At 44.5% G+C, this 19,954-nt stretch overlaps 1 long non-coding RNA gene and 1 pseudogene across 1 annotated transcript; one reads left to right on the top strand and one right to left on the bottom strand.

Moving 5' to 3' along the window:
* The window catches only part of LOC139599008 (F-BAR domain only protein 2-like), a 257,111-nt pseudogene that overhangs the window by 58,468 nt on the left and 178,689 nt on the right, over positions 1 to 19,954 (bottom strand).
* On the top strand, positions 159 to 1,647 carry LOC139599002 (uncharacterized). The gene is made up of 2 exons (XR_011682132.1): positions 159 to 763; positions 1,360 to 1,647. It is a non-coding gene; the product is annotated as an uncharacterized lncRNA (long non-coding RNA).

Below are 19,954 nucleotides of genomic sequence, written 5' to 3'. Positions count from 1 at the left end.
AACAGTAGGAACTGCTGAGTCATGATGAGACAGCAAAATAAGTTCCTGTCTCTCTGACCCCCGCCCCAAAGCATATCTCTGTAACCCTATAGGCCATCTTACCTAACCCTTACTATTGGTCAAGTTTGGATCCCCCTAAACCCTGTAAAAGGGCCCGTTTTAACCCATTTGACAGAAGAAGAGCTGTCGTTGGAACCTTCACGGCCTCTCCCGCAATAAACCATCACTGTGGAACACCAAGGCGCTCCTTCTCCTCTCTCGCCGTCTGCTGCAGCCTCAGCCAAGGGCTATCTACCTAGCAAGCTAAGAGCTGATATCCTAAGAGAGCTGATATCACTATAGAGCTGGCAATTACCAAGCTTGCTAAGGGAGTAGCCCGCGGCGACAGCCACAAGCTAGCTGAACTTTCGGGCACTCTGTCTCTCTCAGGGACTGGGCTCCCGGACCATATTGCACCGCTCGATAAGGCCAAGATCGAGGCTTTATTATATTTGGCGCTCCTACTCAACGACATGGACCTCCCCCCCCCCCCCATTGGAGGTGAAACTCATCGATAGAGCAGCGTAGCCCCCTGGAGATACTGTACTGCCGTCCAGACGCTGCTCCTCCTGCGAAGAGGGCTCTCCGTTTTAGAAGAACCTCTTCTCTGGAGGTGTCAGTTCGACACTCAAAATTTACATCTGAACGACAAAAGTTCCGAGGAGAACTGCCGGAAACAGACACCTTCCAGCAGAATTCTGGACCCCAACTCAGCTGAAGAAGTGTAAGTATTAAATCAGCTACTATTGCGCGCATTTTTTCTGGGTCCTAAACCCCTTTTTCGTTTTTTTTTCTTTTTTTTCTCGCTTTTTCTGCTGGAAGGGCTAAATTAATATGGGTTCAAATTTTAGTACTTTAATACCAACCCAAATCAAGAGAGAAATATACTCAATAATCTTAGAAATTGAGATGAAGGACTACATTTTGTTCATCATGAAAAAGAGACCAGTGTGTTACAAGAGTTGTCTGCTGACTATTTCTGTACTACTTCATGAGATATGAGCTACAAGGATACCAGGGAAGGGGTTGCAGGAGCCCACACATAGTCCCACCCAGAAAATGGTACAAACAGATAACTAACAGAAATAACGACCAGGGAAAGGCTGGGGAAAGGGCAGGGGCAGATTAACACCCAGCAGGGAAACCTTTCCCGCTGACAAATGGTACAAGCAGATAACTCACAGAGATAACGACCAGGGAAAAGCTGGGGAAGGGGCAGGGGCAGATAAACAGTCTGCAAGGCAGGATATTTGCTTGCTGAAACTTGATAGGGCACATATTGCGTTAATCATAAGATTTTGGTAATTTTCCACGGAGAAGTCACCAAATAAAGACATAGGGTGAAGAAGACGCAGCTGAGGAAGACTCCGCAGCCTTTTATCACCGACCACCAGGAGACAGAAGGATGACCCTCTAGCAACAACCAGCGCAGGCGCAGAGAACTCCGAGATAACATGGACTCCTGAAGGATGGAGAGGATAAAAGGACTGAATCAGAAACTAGTTGGTGCGGCAGTAGGTGGAGCTGAGACTCCCCTGTCGCCCAGCGCTGAGCCTTTGCTTACATAGTATAACTGCTTCAATAATTAATAAATTCTTTGATTGGAAATTGTTCGTTTTGAGTCAATTTTATAACAGAAATCTTATCTTCTAATAACTTTTCTTTCTCTAACGGCAAGTTTTCTAAAAATAACCTTAAAAAATTTATAAGATGGATTCTTTCGCAATACCCTGAAACTGATAAGGAAACTATCACTGAAAATTCGTTTTGGGACAAAACTGGAAACAAAATATATAATTCACAAACTAACCAGGACTTTTCAGTAACTAAGTACCTACCTTTATTTCATATAATAACTAAAACCATAGAAAAATCTAACACAGAACAAACCTTATCTCTCGCAACAGACACTTCCTTTTCAAATGCTAATCACACTGATAACGATCCCCGGGAATGTAACTCGCATGTCTCGCAATCGCAGGGTCCTAAAATCCCCCTTGCCTCTGCCTCTCCCAAGGCAGAGCCTACTCTGCCGATCCCAGCCCCTAACCCTACCTCCCCCTCGCCTGCGGGATATGCGCCACCCAACCCCCCACATCCTGACTTATCTACAACTACAGCCATCCCCTCTCCCTCCGGCTTGGCTTCCCCTACTCCTCCGGTCCCGACCCCCCTCTTCCTGCCCTTCCTGCCCTCCCCCCTAACTCTACCGCCGTTTCCCCACTGCCCGCCCCCCCCGCCCCACCCCCACGGCAGCTCTGTCCACCCCGGCCGTGGACCCCCCCACGGTGACTCTGACTCCCCCTGCTGCAATGTCCCCCACCCCCCTCCCCCCGCCCCCGCTCCGAGCGTCCAGACCTCCGCCGACGGTTCCCCGACCCCTGCTGCCGCCGCTGCCATGCCCACGTGTACTCCCGCTCCCTCCCCCTGCACCCTGCCTGCCACAGCAGGGGGTCCCCACACATGCGCAGTCCCAGCGCACTACCCGGTACCCACGGCACCCCAGACCGGTCTCACTGCCTCCTCACCCCCGCTCCCTCCTTGCCCACACCCCCAGTCCTCCCAGCCCCCCACCCACCCCCAATCTCACCCGAACGGAATCCGAAATAACCCCCACGTTTCCACACCCACCCCCCGCCAGTCCTGCGCATGCTGTACTGCCATCCCAGCTCCAATGGCGCCTCCCCCTGGCCAGGTTATGCCATGTGTCCCCTCACAGCCCCCAAAACTCTTGAAAAATGCCACCTCTAAACGTCTCAAAAAGCATTGGACACGGATTGCACCCCCCCTCAGTCCTCCTCAGAGGACCAGAGCAGTGGCAGTGACTCTGATTCTGATACGATGCATATTGATCCATGGGCTCTTATTAAGATAGAGGCGACTAAGGCAGGTGATTGGGAGCTGGCACAGAAAATTAATGCTTTCCCTGTAGAGTATAGACAGGGAAGAAATGGTGGGGAATCTGCTATAAAGACATGGAAACCAAACTCAAATAAGGAACTAGTGCAATTAAGAAATATAGCCAAAGAACATGGCAGAGGCTCACATATTTTTAGAAATTTCCTAGAAGCTATGTTCTCAGCACATGTCTTACTTCCCCACGATATAAAAAATATTTCACACTGCCTCCTGTCCCCAGCAGAATATATGTTATGGGACAGGCATTGGAAAAAACAATTAAAAACATTATCAGACTCATATTCTGCAGATGCTGATTAGACAAATTTTACAGTAGAACAGCTGGCTGGGGAAGGGGATTTACAGAAACCAGGGTGTAGAGAGCTTTTTGGAGAATTGGTTAGCTGAGAAAGGACATTCCGATGTGATACCGATGGATAAGGGTAAGAGAAACAAGCTGGGAACTGAGCAACCGGTGCCCAATTACTGACGAAGGTCACAGTGACCTTCTCTAAAACGGGAAGACGGGGGAGAAAATTGCTTGCCAGAAAATGTAGTTATCCCAAGGTAGAGAAATTAGAAGAATGTATACATAGAAGCAAAATAATTGTTAAGAGATAGAAGTAGGTGTGTTTGATTATAGTGTGCTTTAACCAATAATGAGCTCAGATTTTGCAATATGCATAAGCTTCATTAACACTAATATAAATATGTGTAAGCTTTCAATAAACTTCGAGATTTGCTATTCATCGCATAAGGTGTGTCGCATCTCTCCCGCCGTTATGACAAATGGTGACCCCGGACGTGTTCCTTCGGGACTAGCCACGGTCGGAGGCGTAAAAGTCAAGTGCAGGTCCTTTCGCGGCTGGGGACGGCAATAAGCACCGCTGAAAAAGGGAAGGTGCCGGCCCCGGGTGACCTCAGAGGAGAGCCCGGCTGCTACGTGCTGCCGGACCTGAATAGAGCCGCAAGAAGCGCACAATCGTCGTTGAAATGGATAAAGACAGGCAAGCAGCATATGATTTATTTACTGACTTTTTACGAGGGCGTCAGATTAGAGGGATAGATTTACAGAAAGAACTTCCTGGGTTGTTAGCTTATGGGTGTGCACAGGAGTTTTTTCGTAATCCGCATACAGTGCATGAGTTGTCGGAATGGCGTATATTTGGAGATAAGTTGTGGCGTGCAATCATAGATGAGGATAAGACCGCGAGAGAGTTGGGAAATTTATGGCGAGTCGTGCATGCTGAATTCTTGAAATACAAGGCAGAGGAAAGAGCTGCCCAGCAGACTAGTGCAGCCCATGAAAGCAACAGGAGTTGCAGAGACTGGTTTGGGTCCCCGCCGATACAAGCTCCTGCTCTAAACAGCAGCTCCCTGCAGCTATCGGCTTCTGCCGCGGGCAGTAGCCCCCCCGCGCGTATTCCAGCCGTGCCGTCCGCGCCGCCTGCCCCAGTGTTAAACCCTGCACCGCCTCCGCCTCCTCCCGCTCCGGACCCGCACCCTCCGCAGCCCTGCCGCAGCGCACAGCCCGCAGCCGCCCCGCCGGAGAGGCTCGTGCCGGCCCCGGCCCTGGGCGACTCAGCAGCTGCAGCGCGGCCGCCTCCCGCTCCGCAGCCGCCAGCACCGCTCCGCAGCCGCCCCGTCCCCGAGCCGAGGGGGGGACGGCAGGACGGGCCTTCCACCCCCCGTGGAGCAGCGGGCTCCGGTGAGTCCGCCCGCCCCGCAGCTGCCCAGCGCAGTTCTGCTTCCCGGCCACCGGCTCTCCGCGCCCGGACATAGATAGCAGCTATCACCACTTCGGCTAAACCTGCCTTCAGCCCGCAACCGCCGAGAGCCTCGGAGTAGACCTAGCAACAGCAGCAGACAGTGACTTTGGTAAATATTCACCCACAAAAGTCCCAACGAGAGTAAAGAGACCACTCATTATTGATGGATTATCTGTGAGAGTTTTACTTTTAAGACATTTCTCGGCTACAGTGTTGGGATTGTTTGTTTTATCTAGAATAATGGACGCTGGCTATGTAGGGGAGAGTTCTATTATGCTGTATATTCCTTTTCCACCTATGTGAATCGAACAATGAACTGTTAGATGCACTTTGACCTTTGTTAAAGGGAACTGATCCAGCACAGCCTGTTCGTATAACCCCTGAACGGGCTGAAACACTGCAGCAGATATTAGACCGTGTTACACAAGGCAGTGTTCAGAGACGTGATTTTGATCTCCCTGTACAGCTGACAGTTTGGTGTAGACAAAAATTTTTTACTGGGTGCACTTACTTAGCATAACAGAAAAACGGGGGAGATATGGGCCTTAGAATGGATATCTCCTCCACTTCAACAACATAAAACTCTTTTTCAGAAAATTGAAATTTTAGCTGATTTGTTCAAAAAAGGTCGTGATAGGACAGTGGAGTTAGATTTAATGCCCAAAAAGATCACTAAAGTCCTTATCAGATGCTATAACTGCTTACACAGATGCAAGAAGAAAATCCAAACAACTGTTACTCATTGTATACATTTATATGTTTAGAAAACTGGACTGGATGTCATGTAACATTTAGAATTATAATTTAACCTGAATGTTAGTTTGCACAAAAAAAAACAACTCCCTCCAAACAACAAAAACAACAAAACTTCCACTCAAAACAGATACTAAAATATATAATAGACTTTCAACCATAATATTAATATTATTATTATTATTATTGTAGACAATTTTGATAAATTACCGAAAAGAATATATTCATCCCTACTGTTTAAGCATCAATTGACTTTTAAAACATAAAGCATAAACACTGATGTTTGAGGCCTAGAAAACATTCATTCTATTGTTTGAATAATGATTTCAGTCTACAGGAAAACTGTTGCTTAGCTTTTCCTGTAACATCGAACAAAGAGTATTTTGTACTTAGTTGTTATCCTTTTTCTTTGTCCAAGTGAGAACACAATATGTCATTTAAAATATTCTCTCATTTAATTTACATTTTAATCTGAAAGAGAATATGAGTTTGAAAAATCATACCACAGCATTAACGTCCCTTTGTACTTAGAAACATATTTCTTGTACCTGTTCAATTTAAAGCAAACCTGCAATACTCTAAGCACCTGACTCAACTTGTAACTTCTCCATCACTTCTTATATTTTTTTCCCTCTGAAAATAACCAGTGTGAGCTGTAGCTTGTCTCACATGTGTTAAGTTCTTTACTGGCTTTGCATAAGGAGATTCACAAGCACATGAGTTATTCTACACTGCTTATTTGTCTCAAATATCCAATCTAAAACACATCATCTGGTTTGTATTTCTTAATATTTTATAGGTGAGTTAGTTCTGAGTTATTTTTCTCTGTTTCCTGTGTTTAACCAAGATGCTGAAAGACTTGTTGATACGTCAGACTTCACTGAAACAAAGGCTTCACACGGATCAGGCATCTAAACTATTTGTTCATTTCAAAAGTGGTATTTTGGCTACAGTATATTTTTTCCACTTGTGTGGTATGCATTTGCGGCTGACTGCCAGGACGATGTAAAGTTTTGGTCCCCAGCAGCCATAGTTGCAGCATCTTTCTTAACTCCAAGAGTATCAGTAGCAGGTGCTCATGCTATTTTAAATAAGTTAGGATGTTGGCTTGCTAAACAAACAAATGCAACTTCTTTAGCAATTTCCAGTCTTTTGCTTGATGTAGATTCTATTCGCCTTGCAACGCTTCAAAATAGAGCTGCAATTGATTTTCTCTTACTTGCACAAGGCCATGGTTGTGATGAATTTGAGGGCATGTGTTGCATGAATCTTTCTGATCATGCACAGTTTGTACACTCACAGCTCTCTGAGTTACGGAGGTTAACTGGGAACTTACAGGTGGAATCAGGCCTTGGTATTGATGGATGGCTCAAATCTTTAAACTTAGGATCATGGTTACGTTCACTTATTAAGGTTAGCATTGTAGTAGCTATTGTAGTTTTGTTGTTAGTATTAGTTTTGCCTTGTTTTTGTATATGCTTGCAGAATATGGTGCGAAAGATGATAACTACTGCATTTAATCAAACTATGCTTGTTCAACAGAAAAACAGGGGAGATGTAGAGAGCTTTTTGGAGAATTGGTTAGCTGAGAAAGGACATTCCGATGTGATACCGATGGATAAGGGTAAGAGAAACAAGCTGGGAACTGAGCAACCGGTGCCCAATTACTGACGAAGGTCACAGTGACCTTCTCTAAAACGGGAAGACGGGGGAGAAAATTGCTTGCCAGAAAATGTAGTTATCCCAAGGTAGAGAAATTAGAAGAATGTATACATAGAAGCAAAATAATTGTTAAGAGATAGAAGTAGGTGTGTTTGATTATAGTGTGCTTTAACCAATAATGAGCTCAGATTTTGCAATATGCATAAGCTTCATTAACACTAATATAAATATGTGTAAGCTTTCAATAAACTTCGAGATTTGCTATTCATCGCATAAGGTGTGTCGCATCTCTCCCGCCGTTACGACACCAGGGGACCAATTGGAAACTTTGAATAAAGAGGCACTGCAAGATGTGGCACTTGCAGCAAAAACCTCTTTACTTCTCATGCATGATGAGTCAATGCCAACAATGCATTTTTCCACTATTAAACAAGGGATAGAGGAAAGTTTTATCAAATTTGTGGACAGACTTAGAGATGCTCTGGAGAAACAGATAGAGAGCACAGAGGCAAGGAAGGAACTCTTATGTAAACTTGCCTTGAGTAATTCAAATGAATGATGCAAAGCCATTTTGAGGTCTCTACCCGTAGATACAGACCCTACCATAGAGCAAATGCTGGAATGCTGTACACGTCACATGTCCACTGAAAATACAGTGGCCCAAGCAGTTGCTAAGGGTATTGCTGAAGGAGTTTCTGGTGCATATGCAGTAATAGCTTCTAAAGACCAATCTAAATGCTATCACTGTGGGGATCTTGGATATTACATAAAGGACTGCCCAGAGAGGTCACCTCCCCAATACCCCCGTAACACCTATCAAAGACCCCAGAATCAGCAGCGCTACCAGCAGCGTCCGGGAAACGCCTTGCGCAGCCCGGTGGAGCCCCAGGCTATGACAACAAATCAAAGGCCACCCAGACCCAACCACACACCATCCCAGGAGGTTCCAGACCACAAGAAGAGGATCCAAGACATGGGACAACCCAGATGGGAACCCGCTGCCAATTGGTAACTGCTTTGTCCATTGACTTTAATAATGAGAATGTCCATCGTGTTCCCACAGGCAAATATGGGCCAAAAGGTGGTCCTTCAGACATTTTAATTATAGGTGACTCTCTTAATAGACCAAAGGAGATCTTTGTTGTTCCAGAAGTGCTGACAGTGCAGCCGGGACAAGAGATTCTTGTCCAGGTATACTGCATGGACTCACCATTTTTTCTTTCAAAGGGAACTCCAATAGCACAAGCCTTCTTACTCCCAAAGAATCACAGGGAACAGATTCCTCTCAACCCTACAGCAATGTGGGCACAAGTCGTGGGACCAACCAAACCTACCATCGAGTGCGGCCTTACCTGCAGAGGGAAGAAGACCCACCTACCAGGGATGCTGGACACCAGTGCTGATGTGACCATCATCGCCCGCTCAGAATGGCCAGCACACTGGGATCTACAACCTGTTGCAGGCATGATTTCTGGGATTGGCGGAGCTACAGTATCCATGAGAAGCAAGAACAACATCCTCGTTGAGGGGCCTGAAGGCAAGCTGGCAACCATCCGCCCATTTGTGGTAAGGGCCCCCATCACCCTTTGGGGCAGAGACATTCTATCCCAGTGGGGAGCTTCCCTACGTATTCCCACTCAGGATTTCTAATTGGGGCCACTGAGGCACGCGCACTGCCAGATACACCTTGTCTCACCTGGAAACGCCACAAGCTGATCTGGATTGAACAGTGGCCCCTCTCTAAAGCCAAGCTGCGCACCCTAAACACCCTCATAGAAGAACAGCTCGCAAAAGGCCACATAGTAGAGTCCGACAGCCCTTGGAACTCTCCAGTCTTCGTTCTACCAAAGCCTGGGGCAAACAGGTGGAGGCTCCTCCATGACCTTCGCAGAATCAAACAGGTGGAGGCTCCTCCACGACCTTCGCAGAATCAACGAGGTCATCGAGGACATGGGCCCCCTCCAGCCTGGCCTGCCCTCCCCATCGATGCTGCCTAGAGACTGGACACTTGCTATCATAGATATTAAGGACTGTTTCTTCCGCATTCCTCTGCACCCTGAGGATGCTCCACGGTTTGCTTTCTCCATTCCCTCTCTTAACAAAGAGGCTCCGCTCAAAAGATAGCATTGGCGTTATCTTCCTCAAGGCATGAAAAACAGTCCAACTATCTGCCAGTGGTACCTGGCTCACCTCCTGTCTCCCGTTTGGAAATCATTTCCAGATGCTATCATCCACCACTATATGGATGATATCCTGGTGTGTGCTTCAGACAAAGCTTACTTGGACAAAACAGTTTAAAAGACTATTGAAACCATAGAAAAGGCAGGAATGGAGATTCGTGAGGACAAAATACAGTACACCAAACCATGGACTTACCTTGGAGTCCAGATCCGGGAAAGGACCATCGTACCCCAGCAGCTCACCATAAACGACGACCCAAAAACCCTGAGGGACTTACGCAGCCTTTGCGGATCCATCAACTGGGTACGTCCACTGCTAGGAATTACAACAGAGGACCTTGCTTCCCTGTTCAATCTTCTTTGTGGGCCTAAAGACCTGGACTCTCCCTGCACTCTCACGGCAGAAGCCAGAGGTGCCATCACCAAAGTCCAGGAAGCCCTGTCTTCACGCAAAGCCCATCGCTTCGAGCCCAGCCTGCCTTTCCAGTTTATCATCCTGGGAAAAGCACCTCGATTCCATGGACTGATTTTCCAATGGGACTCCCCGCTTTGAGACCCTTTGATACTGGAATGGATTTTTACAAATAGCCAGCCTACAAAGACACTTACCACCTACCAGAAGGTCATAGCACATTTAATAAAAAAGGCTAGAACTCGCCTCTGCTCTCTTTCAGGGTGTGAATTCACATGCATATACTTGCCAATAACCCTTACAGACTTTGAGGATTTGCTCCAGACCAATGAAAGCCTCCAGTTTGCCCTAGATAGCTATATGGGCCAAACTTCAGTTAAGATCCCAAAACACAAACTTTTTAACCCTGATGTAACCTTCCATTTGATTCCAAAATTAATCCAAAGTAGAAAACCTCTCAAAGCTCTAACCCTCTTTACAGATGGCTCAGGGTCTTCCCACAAGTCAGTGATTACATGGAAAGACCCCCAAACACAAAACTGGGAATCTGACATACAAATAGTGGAGGGATCTCCACATATTGCAGAATTAGCAGCTGTTGTCAGAGCCTTTGAAAAATTTAAAAATGAACCTTTCAATCTGGTCACAGATTCAGCTTATGTTGTTGGGATAGCTATGAGAGCAGAACATGCTCTTCTCAAAGAGGTCTCTAATCCAAAATTGTACCAACTTCTCTCTAAATTAATACACCTGATCTCCCACAGAAAGCAACCTTACCATATAATGCATGTGAGGTCACACACGGACCTCCCAGGTTTTGTTGCAGAAGGCAACAGAAAAGCGGATGCATTAGCAATGGCAGCAGAAACTGCTAATGTTCCTAACATCTTTGCCCAGGCAAAGTTGTCACATGTATTTTTTCATCAAAATATACCTGCCCTTATGAGAATGTTCAAGCTCTCAAAGGATCAGGCAAAGGCTATTGTTGCTACATGTCCGAACTGTCAAAACTATCAGATACCATCTATGGGGACGGGAGTTAATCCCCAAGGTCTGAATAGCTGCCAGCTGTGGGAGACAGATGTAACTCACTTCGCACCTTTTGGAAGATCAAAATATGTGCGTGTATCGGTTGACATGTTTTCGGGAGCAGTATTTGCATCATCACATCCAGGAGAAAATACACTGCACACAATAAAACACTTCCTTCTCGCCTTTCCCACCCTAGGAGTACCAAAGGAGATTAAAACAGATAATGGACCTCCCTATACTTCCCGCAAGTTAAAGGAGTTCTTCAATGAATGGGGCATAGCACACAAGACCGGCATACCTGTAAACCCCACAGGACAATCCATCATGGAAAGGACACATCAAACCCTCAAAGGAGTCCTCGACCAACAGAACAGAGACACGAGAATCACATCTCCAGTGGAAAGACTTTGCAAGGCTCTCTATGTCATTGACTTCCTGAACTGTACAGCATCAGAGCCTGACCCACCAATATTTCGCCACTTTGCAAATACCACCCAAGCAAAGCTCACTGAGAAACCACCGGTGCTTGTGAAGGACTCTGAAACACACCAAATTTCTGGGCCTCACCAGTTGATTACCTGGGGTAGAGGATATGCGTGTGTGCTACTACCATCTGGTCCAAGGTGGTACCCAGGAAAAAACATAAAGCCATACCTAGGCACTGCGAACACTAGTCCGGCAAACGGGGACAAGAACTCTCCTGAGTCAAACACAAGACCACCTCAAAACCAAACCAGCTCTGCCTGGAGACGAAGACGTCGCTGAATACCGACAAACACAAGAACAGACCACCCCATCACAAGACAGCAGACAGAATTGAAAGCTAAATAACATTCTGATGCATCAAGCCATAGATAGCCTTAACACAAAAGTGTTCTCTGAATTATGTGTTGTTACCCTTTTTTTTTTGTATTTCAAAAAACCCTATTATTCCCTCTTCCTAACCTTTTAAAACCCCTTAACCTTCTACCCACTCCTCCTCCCTTACTGTAGCTTAGAAATTAAAAGAAAAAAGGGGGGTAGGAGGGGAACAGAAAAAAGAACAAGGGAGAAAACCCTCTCATCATAAAGATAACAAATTCTGCTTATATTCCCTATCAGAAGCCCTATTCCTGCCCAAAGATGAAAAATATCTCCGTTGGTGCTGTCCTCACTGCTGCCTGGATGTTCTTCACCGTACCGCGTGCCTTCGGCTGGATTAGCCCACAGCCCAGCCATAATGTTTGGGTAACCTTAGCAAAAACATTAAAACAGGACAACACGTGCTTGTCCATGGGAAGCATTGATAACCCACTTTCCACATGTCTGGTAGGAATTCCCTTTGTAGCAGATGACTGGCCTGTCTATAACTCAGAGATCCTCTGCACCACAGGTAAGAGACCCAATGTGGCTGATACTTGGGATGAGTGGACAAAAATGCTGCCCGATGCTCAAGAGGAACCCCAAGAATTAGATCTGTCGGGGTCCTCCAAGGCCACATATTGTGTCAAATTTTACTTTAGACGTCCTAAAAACAATTGGCCAGAAATTTACCGGAACAAAAACACATATTGCAAAGATATATCACCAATTAACTCTCACAATTGGTGCAATTACATGGCTTGTGTGATTTCTGTGTCCTCTCTCCACCCCAAAGTATTACCCAAGGGAATGTTTCTCATCTGTGGTGACAGAGTATGGGCTGGGATCCCCTCCCGACTCCAGGGAGGTCCCTGTACCCTTGGAAAACTTTCTACCCTTACTCCAAACATCACCTTGTTACATAATTGGAAAAAAGAAAGCGAATCAAAACGCCAAAAAAGGTCCTACACTGAATTTGATGAAAATTGTGATCCTAAATTATACGATTGGAACAAACCTAAAAAGATTGCTGTCTTCCTGTTCTTACCCCGGGTAGCTGCAGCTAAAGCCCTTAGTGAAATCAATCACCTTGGGTGCTGGCTCAGTAAACAAGCTAACGCTACATCTGCTGCCCTGAGCGATCTTTTAAAGGAAGAAGAAACCACAAGACAGGCTTCACTCCAAAACTGAGCAGCAATCGACTTCTTGCTGCTTGCCCATGGACACGGCTGTGAAGACTTCAAAGGGATGTGCTGCTTCAACCTCTCTTCACGCTCGGAATCCATCCATGCGAACATCCAGAAACTGAAAGATCTCGTGAAGGACTTGAAAGTAGAGAGAATCCCAGACTGGGTCAACGAACTTTTTGGGCAATGGGGATTAACAGGATGGGTTGCATCTTTGGTTAAGGCAATGTTGTGGATTCTCCTTGTAGTTGTTATTGTGTTAGCTATGTTCTCATGCCTTGTTCACTGTTTCAAAAGAACTATAGTGAACGCCTTTTTTCTAAAAACAGAAAGTGGAGTTGTAGCAAACCCCATGGAGCTTGGTAAAGCTCCATGGAGAATTGAACAGTAGGAACTGCTGAGTCATGATGAGACAGCAAAATAAGTTCCTGTCTCTCTGACCCCTGCCCCAAAGCATATCTCTGTAACCCTATAGGCCATCTTACCTAACCCTTACTATTGGTCAAGTTTGGATCCCCCTAAACCCTGTAAAAGGGCCTGTTTTAACCCATTTGACAGAAGAAGAGCTGTCGTTGGAACCTTCACGGCCTCTCCCGCAATAAACCATCGCTGTGGAACACCAAGGCGCTCCTTCTCCTCTCTCGCCGTCTGCTGCAGCCTCAGCCAAGGGCTATCTACCTAGCAAGCTAAGAGCTGATATCCTAAGAGAGCTGATATCACTATAGAGCTGGCAATCACCAAGCTTGCTAAGGGAGTAGCCCGCGGCGACAGCCACAAGCTAGCTGAACTTTCGGGCACTCTGTCTCTCTCAGGGACTGGGCTCCCGGACCATATTGCACCACTCGATAATAAAGCCAAGATCGAGGCTTTATTATAATTGAACTTGAATCTAGAATAAATTCTGAACAGTAAAATATATGTAACACAAACTATTCCTTGCCACTTTTCTTCTTGTTAAAAATACAAGGAACAAAATTACTTACAGATATTGCTGGAGAAAGAGCAATGTTCCCTATAGATACTTTTAATTCATCCAAGGAAGGCATGGTATATTGAGAGCTATTATTTGATTGGATGGGTTTTATTTCTACATGGAACCTCCTGGGTTCATGTTCTTCAGTGTCAGAATCACTGGATGAATAGAAATGGATCTTTTTGGTATGTTTTTCTCAGTTAAGGTAGAAATACTTCAAATTCATCACTCTGCTATGTTTCACAATTACTCTCTACCAAATGATCATATTAAGTAAACAACACAGATAAACAATGCTGTCTAAGCTCTTTGTGCACTTACACAGGCACTCCAATTATATTCGCTTGCAGGAATGTGCCCCCTGTTGACGGAGTGACTAAATTATTCTTTGTCTGCTTAAAAAGGCAAAAAGCCCAGAAGTTTCTCTCCCAATTTGGTACAAAAGACACCTCATAGGACCTTTGGGACTTCACCTCAGACCTGGGGCTGTCTGATTGGACAGAGGCCAAGTGGTCCCACCTAGGTAATTCACTAGAAAAGGAAGAGAACAAAAGAAATAATTGCTTTTGTGGGCAAGAACCTCTTGCCCCTGGCTCAGTTTTTCACTGTAAGAGCTTTGTTATTTTGCCTTTTATTAAACCTTTTTCTGTTTCCAACACTACCTCAGAAGCCATCCTGCTAATTTTATGCTGTTCGGGGTAGCTGGGCTATCTCAGGTGTGATAGGTTTCTCTGAGAGCTCATAAGACCTTGATTGAGGAGAAACCCATCATCCACTGCTCAAAATACACAACTCAGAGTTAAAATTTAGTTTTTACATTCCATTCATCTTCATTACGGTATTCTGTTATCCAAGACACAATATTATCGAGTTGAACAACTATATATTTGAAAGTATAAAGATAAATGATTCTACAGTAGCAACATTTCTGTTAAATATAGGTTAGAAACTGTTGTAAAATAGTTGATAATTTTTAAGCATGTACTGTTAGTTTGGTTATTATATTGTAAAAAGGGGTTAAAAGGGGTTAAAAGCAGGGCTCTCCCCCTGGGAGGTTCTCTTGGGTTTCCGGCGGGAAAGAGTTCAGGTCTCTCCCCCAGCCCTGCTGGCTGGGCAGGGGGAGGGGAAAAGCCATGTGGCCGGGAGAGGTAGGCCTGACCCCGGGGGTGGAAGGGTGGAAGGGTGGAAGAGAGAGACACCGGGAGCCATCGGGCAGCCCCGCCCCTCCCCCCGGGAGACAGAGAAAGAGAGAGAGCCGGTGCCTGGGACTGTTACCTTGAAACTTGATAAACATGTGCCTCTGCCGGCAGCATGGCTGAGAAGGAGAAGAAGGCGGGGGGGGGGGGGGGGGGGGGTGTGCAGCCGGCCGCTTGTAGGAGCTTTTAACCCCTTTTCGGACAATGAAAACTTTACAGAACATTAACCTTTCCTAGAAGAGAGATAGAGTGGAAGATGAAGAAGGAAATGGGCAAGTGTGAGAGAGGTCTGGGCAAGTGAGAGATGCTAGAAGAATAGAGAAGAATCTTAGTGGGAAGAGATAATGGAGTGGCTTTTGCTGGACTCTTTTTGTATAGCCATGGACAGAACCATGTTCCTTGAGATACAGGGACTGCATTCTAGGGGGAGGCAATGCCTCAGGACCAAGAGGGTGTGGTGTGGGTACCCCTCGGCCCCAGGGGGTGAAAAATATGGGGGGGACAGATGTCCTGAAGTTGAGACTGTGCCTTTTTGGAGTGGGACGAAGCATCCTTAAAAGTCAACCCTAGAAGCAGCTCTGGTCTGTGTTCAGTGGTGAGAGCGCTGGACATGAAAGGAAGAGGTCACCATTGGCACAAGAAGGACTCCTTTTCCTCTTGATGAACTGAGGATTGAGTATTCTGAAGGGTGGTGCCAGACCGAGAGTCGATGATTTGGGGGATGTATGGTATTGGGAATTTGGTGGGGAGGAGGAGATGTATTTGTGAAGTTTTCATTTTCCTTGTGTGTTTCTTTTTTTTTTTCCTTTCCCTTGTAGTTTAGTTAATAATTTTTTTTTTCCTAAGTGGGAGCCTGCTTTGCTTATTCCTGGTCACATCTCACAGCAGAAATCAGGGAGAGGGTATTCTCATGGGGGCACTGGCATTGTGCCAGTGTCAAACCATGACATTTGAACATAAGAAATACAGTACTCAATGTACCATATTACACCTAAGTAAAGTGCACCACTCCCCAATGAGCCAGCCTGGACAGAACTGTAATGGGCCAATCAAGCACCTTAAACCTTCATGCAAATGAAAGGATCCAAAAAGAAACCAATCCAAAGGGACAAAAAACAGGATAAAAAGGGGCATCTGACCCACTGAATTTGTGCCGCTCCACCTGGAACATTGGGGATGTCACTGCTCAAGAAGACCCAGTGCTGGCACTGCAGCATCCTCAACAGGAACGCTCCTGCTCGGCCTGTGGGCCCCCTTCCTTTAGGCCTTTTTATTACAATAAATGCTGAAATCACTTTTAGTATTGGGAGTGTGGTCCCGTTTTTAATACTTCTGTTTGTTAAATTTATTACTTCCAAGATTCAATGAAGGATCCTAAAGCATACATGAAAAATGTATGCATTGTTGAAATCCTTTTAAACCAAGTGAGGAAAAGTCCTAGCCTTTCTAATTAGCAATGAAATGCCCATCTATCCTTGTTACAGAGAGGAGGGCAGTTTAGTGCTTCGTGGGTGTGACCAAGCTGTTATTCTACACCATCTACATCATCAGTGTAGGCTCGGTTTTGGCAGGAAAAGCCGAGACTTATAACCTGAAGTGTTCCATCTTGCTTTTCTCACTCCAGAGGAGGGACTGTCAGCATCAAACCTGCAGATCCCATCCTCTGCGGCCTGCCAGTCCCCCCATCTGTTCTGCCAGGATGCTTTTGCAGGACATGGTGCTGAGGAGAGGCAACAGCTCCACTCCCAGTTCTGGTGCTGAAGGGATGGCTCAAAGGCGCAGCTGAGCCCAGTGGGGCAGGGACAGCACGGAGATGTGACCCCAGCATGTCCATTTCCCCTTCAGCCCCCCCCCCCCCCCCCCCCAACATGACAGAGAGTTAGAGGCAGTAGCACAAGTAACTGTGCAGGACTGAGCTCAGTGGAGCAGCTGCACAACCCCTACTTGGACAACCTAGTTTCCGAAGGGTTTCTTTGTCCTTGTTTTTTGTTGTTTTCAGGCTGGGGGAAGGGAAACGTTAGCTGGGGGAGCTCCCCCGCCATCTTGCCTTTGTTTCCCGGTGACTATGTGGCACAGCGCGCAGGAACGTTTGCCATAATGCCTTTGTCTGGGGAAACCACATGGACGTGTAGTACAGGGAGAGTCCACCATCCTCCTTTTCTGTTCCAGATGGTCAATATCTTTTTGTGGGTAAAACACATTTTCTTTGTTTTATACTTTCACTATTAATATTGCTGTTGTTATTGTGCGTGTCTTGTTCTATTGCTTTGTGCTTTTAGCAAATCGTTATTTCAAACCATAATCTCTCTTTTTGTCCTTCCCTTACCAGAAGGGGTGGGGGTAGGGGAGTGGCTTATTTGGAATTTAATTCCCTGCTGGTGTTATAACCAGTATGCCATGGTACTTGTACCAAGCATAACAGTAGAGGAAGCAGCAGCCACCATTACTTGCCCTTTTATGCAGAGGCACTGAAAATTTTGCAGCAAAGGATGCCAGTTACATGGAAGGATGCATGGTAAAGTAAACCCCATCAGTCACTTAAAGCACTGTCATCCTTGCAAAAAAAAGGAAACAGAATGACAACTCAGCCCTCAAAATAAGCAAAATATACAGATAAATTTAGCCCTGTTTCTTTATATGGACAGCAACTGCACTCAACAAAAGCTCTGAAAGGCCTATGCTAAGTCTTAAAAGATGCAGCTGTTTTGACAAGAAACAAGTTGAAACTTTTCCTCTGCTGAAAGAGAAGTATCTTGCCACCTAGTGGAAGCATGCATATTCTATACCTCACTTCTGTTATTTTCACTTGGAAATATGCCACCCATTTAAATGAAATCTCTTGAAAATACTCCCTGACAAAGATTAAACCCCTGAACCCTGAAGGCATTCAAATTCCAATTCAACTGAAAGAAACCCTGAGATGTGGTGAGGAAAAAGTCAAATGTCTTCATCTTACAGTCTATCTGCCTCACAAAATGGATCACAACTGTAAAAGCAAATTTTAAAAGGCAAGTGATTTTTAATTTCACCAAAAAATTTCTTGCCTTGAAAGCAATTACCGAGTTTCAGTATTAATTTCCTACAAATCAGGTGGCTCTTGTAAGGTAGCATGAGCTGGCCACTGAGGTATTAAGTCTATTAAATAGTTACTGACAAAAATCAATTTAGATCTGAATGCCATGAACTGAAAGGTCAGTCGGCAATTTTTAGGGTGACTGTTTTTTCAACACTTAAGACTGGCCTGATTAAGACTGACTTAATGTCCTCTAACAAATAATCTCAAGAGTTCCCATCAAAATAATAAATATCCACTCTTGGAGGCTAAGGCAGGAAACGAGGAAGGAAACTGATGACTTTGTGAATCTGTTCAAGATTTTCAGAAGCTGAAATACTACCTGGCTGACAGGAATTGCAAACCACTGAGCTTTTTCACTGTATCTATGGCCTTTTCCATTGCTTCATGACAAAAAGGATACTGGATAAAAGGAAATTCAGGTGAATCACTTAAAAAGCATGAATGTTATTCACTCGTGCCTCCATTTTGTAAAAAATATAAAGCATGAAATAATGCACCCCTCCAGAACTGGATAACAGTATTTTGTTTTTATACCAATTATGCAAATAAGACATAACGTGAATTATTTTTATCAGTACAGGAACCTTCACTGGGGGCAACAGAGGCATTTGGCAAAGGTGATGAGAACAGAGAAGCTATGATGATGGTGGCCCACTTTAAGGTGTACTCAAGTAGTTAAAAGTTTTCACAATTTAAAGTAATTGCGAAGTGTACGTTTAACTTTTATTTTATCTGTTGTCCCCTGAAAAATCAGTGAATACACTTCCAAAAATTAGCTAACTTGCTAACATATTAGGTTTGCTTAGCTCTTCAACAGTTCTTCCTAGCTCTTAAGTAGAGATTCCCTCTGTTTCTGATGGAAGAAAAAAAAAAGGGAAATCCATTTTAAAAGAAGAGACATAACAAAAATTTGTTTTATCATTAAAAAAGCTATGAGCACCAATTAGAAACAGCATGATACTTCATTAATTACCAGAAATTCTATGTCTAGACTGCTGGACCTTCCAATCTTTTTAACAGTGTTATTAAAAAGTCGGAAAGGCACAGATATACAACAAAAAGCCATTTAATATGCTTAAAAGAGTTAACAAGCTGTACTTTACACACTCTCTGAAAGCTTTTCGTGGAAAAAGATCTGCATGGTTGCCTTAAAGTTTTTGTTGTGGATTTTTTTACTGTCAGACAGAAGTTCTTCTCCTAAAGTTCCTCAGACATCTGCTTTAGCCTTTAACATTTACACGCATAAAATCTAAACTAGAAAAAATTTTGTGCATTTTGCAGACACTTAGAACATAAGCCTAAAGCTTGCAACATAAGCACGTCATTCATCTTCCTTTACTTAACACTTTATTGAGTACTTCCTCATCCCAAATAATTGTAATAACAGGAAATAACTTGGCACAATAATAGCAAAAAGGATATCCTGTGATGCTTCTGGTTTAATGCTCTATCCTTCATCATCTACATCAGGAATGTTCTAAAAAAACCCATCAAAAATGATGGTATTGAGAAATAAAATATATGCTGTTTTTATATCAATCTGAATTTTATATCATTGACAAATAAAAATTTGATCATAAAACCTCCTAAAAATCACTGTAATGCATTAATAATTATTACAATTTTCTCAAGTTATGCTCTGTAGTTCAGAAAAAGTGTGACAGATATCTCAAGAACACAATGCAACAAAACAATCTCCAAATTTCCTATGAAAACTGTCAAGTTTTAATGCATCTGCTTTTACTGCTATTCTATCAAAAAGGCCAGAAATCAACAGATGCATTTTAACTTTACAAATGAGTTTTAAGTGAGCCTACAATACTCTTAGCCCCAAATATTTTCCCAATGTCTACTTCTAATTCTTTCAGCTAAGTCACTAAGACTCTGATGGTGCAGGAGCATAACCTATTCTAAATACTAGTCAGTACTTTAATAAG

The sequence above is a fragment of the Agelaius tricolor genome, unplaced genomic scaffold, assembly GCF_023055355.1.
Source record: "Agelaius tricolor isolate 1412-34295 unplaced genomic scaffold, bAgeTri1.0.p SCAF_21, whole genome shotgun sequence".
Classification (NCBI taxonomy): domain Eukaryota; kingdom Metazoa; phylum Chordata; class Aves; order Passeriformes; family Icteridae; genus Agelaius; species Agelaius tricolor.
This window is presented reverse-complemented; position numbering and strand designations above follow the sequence as displayed.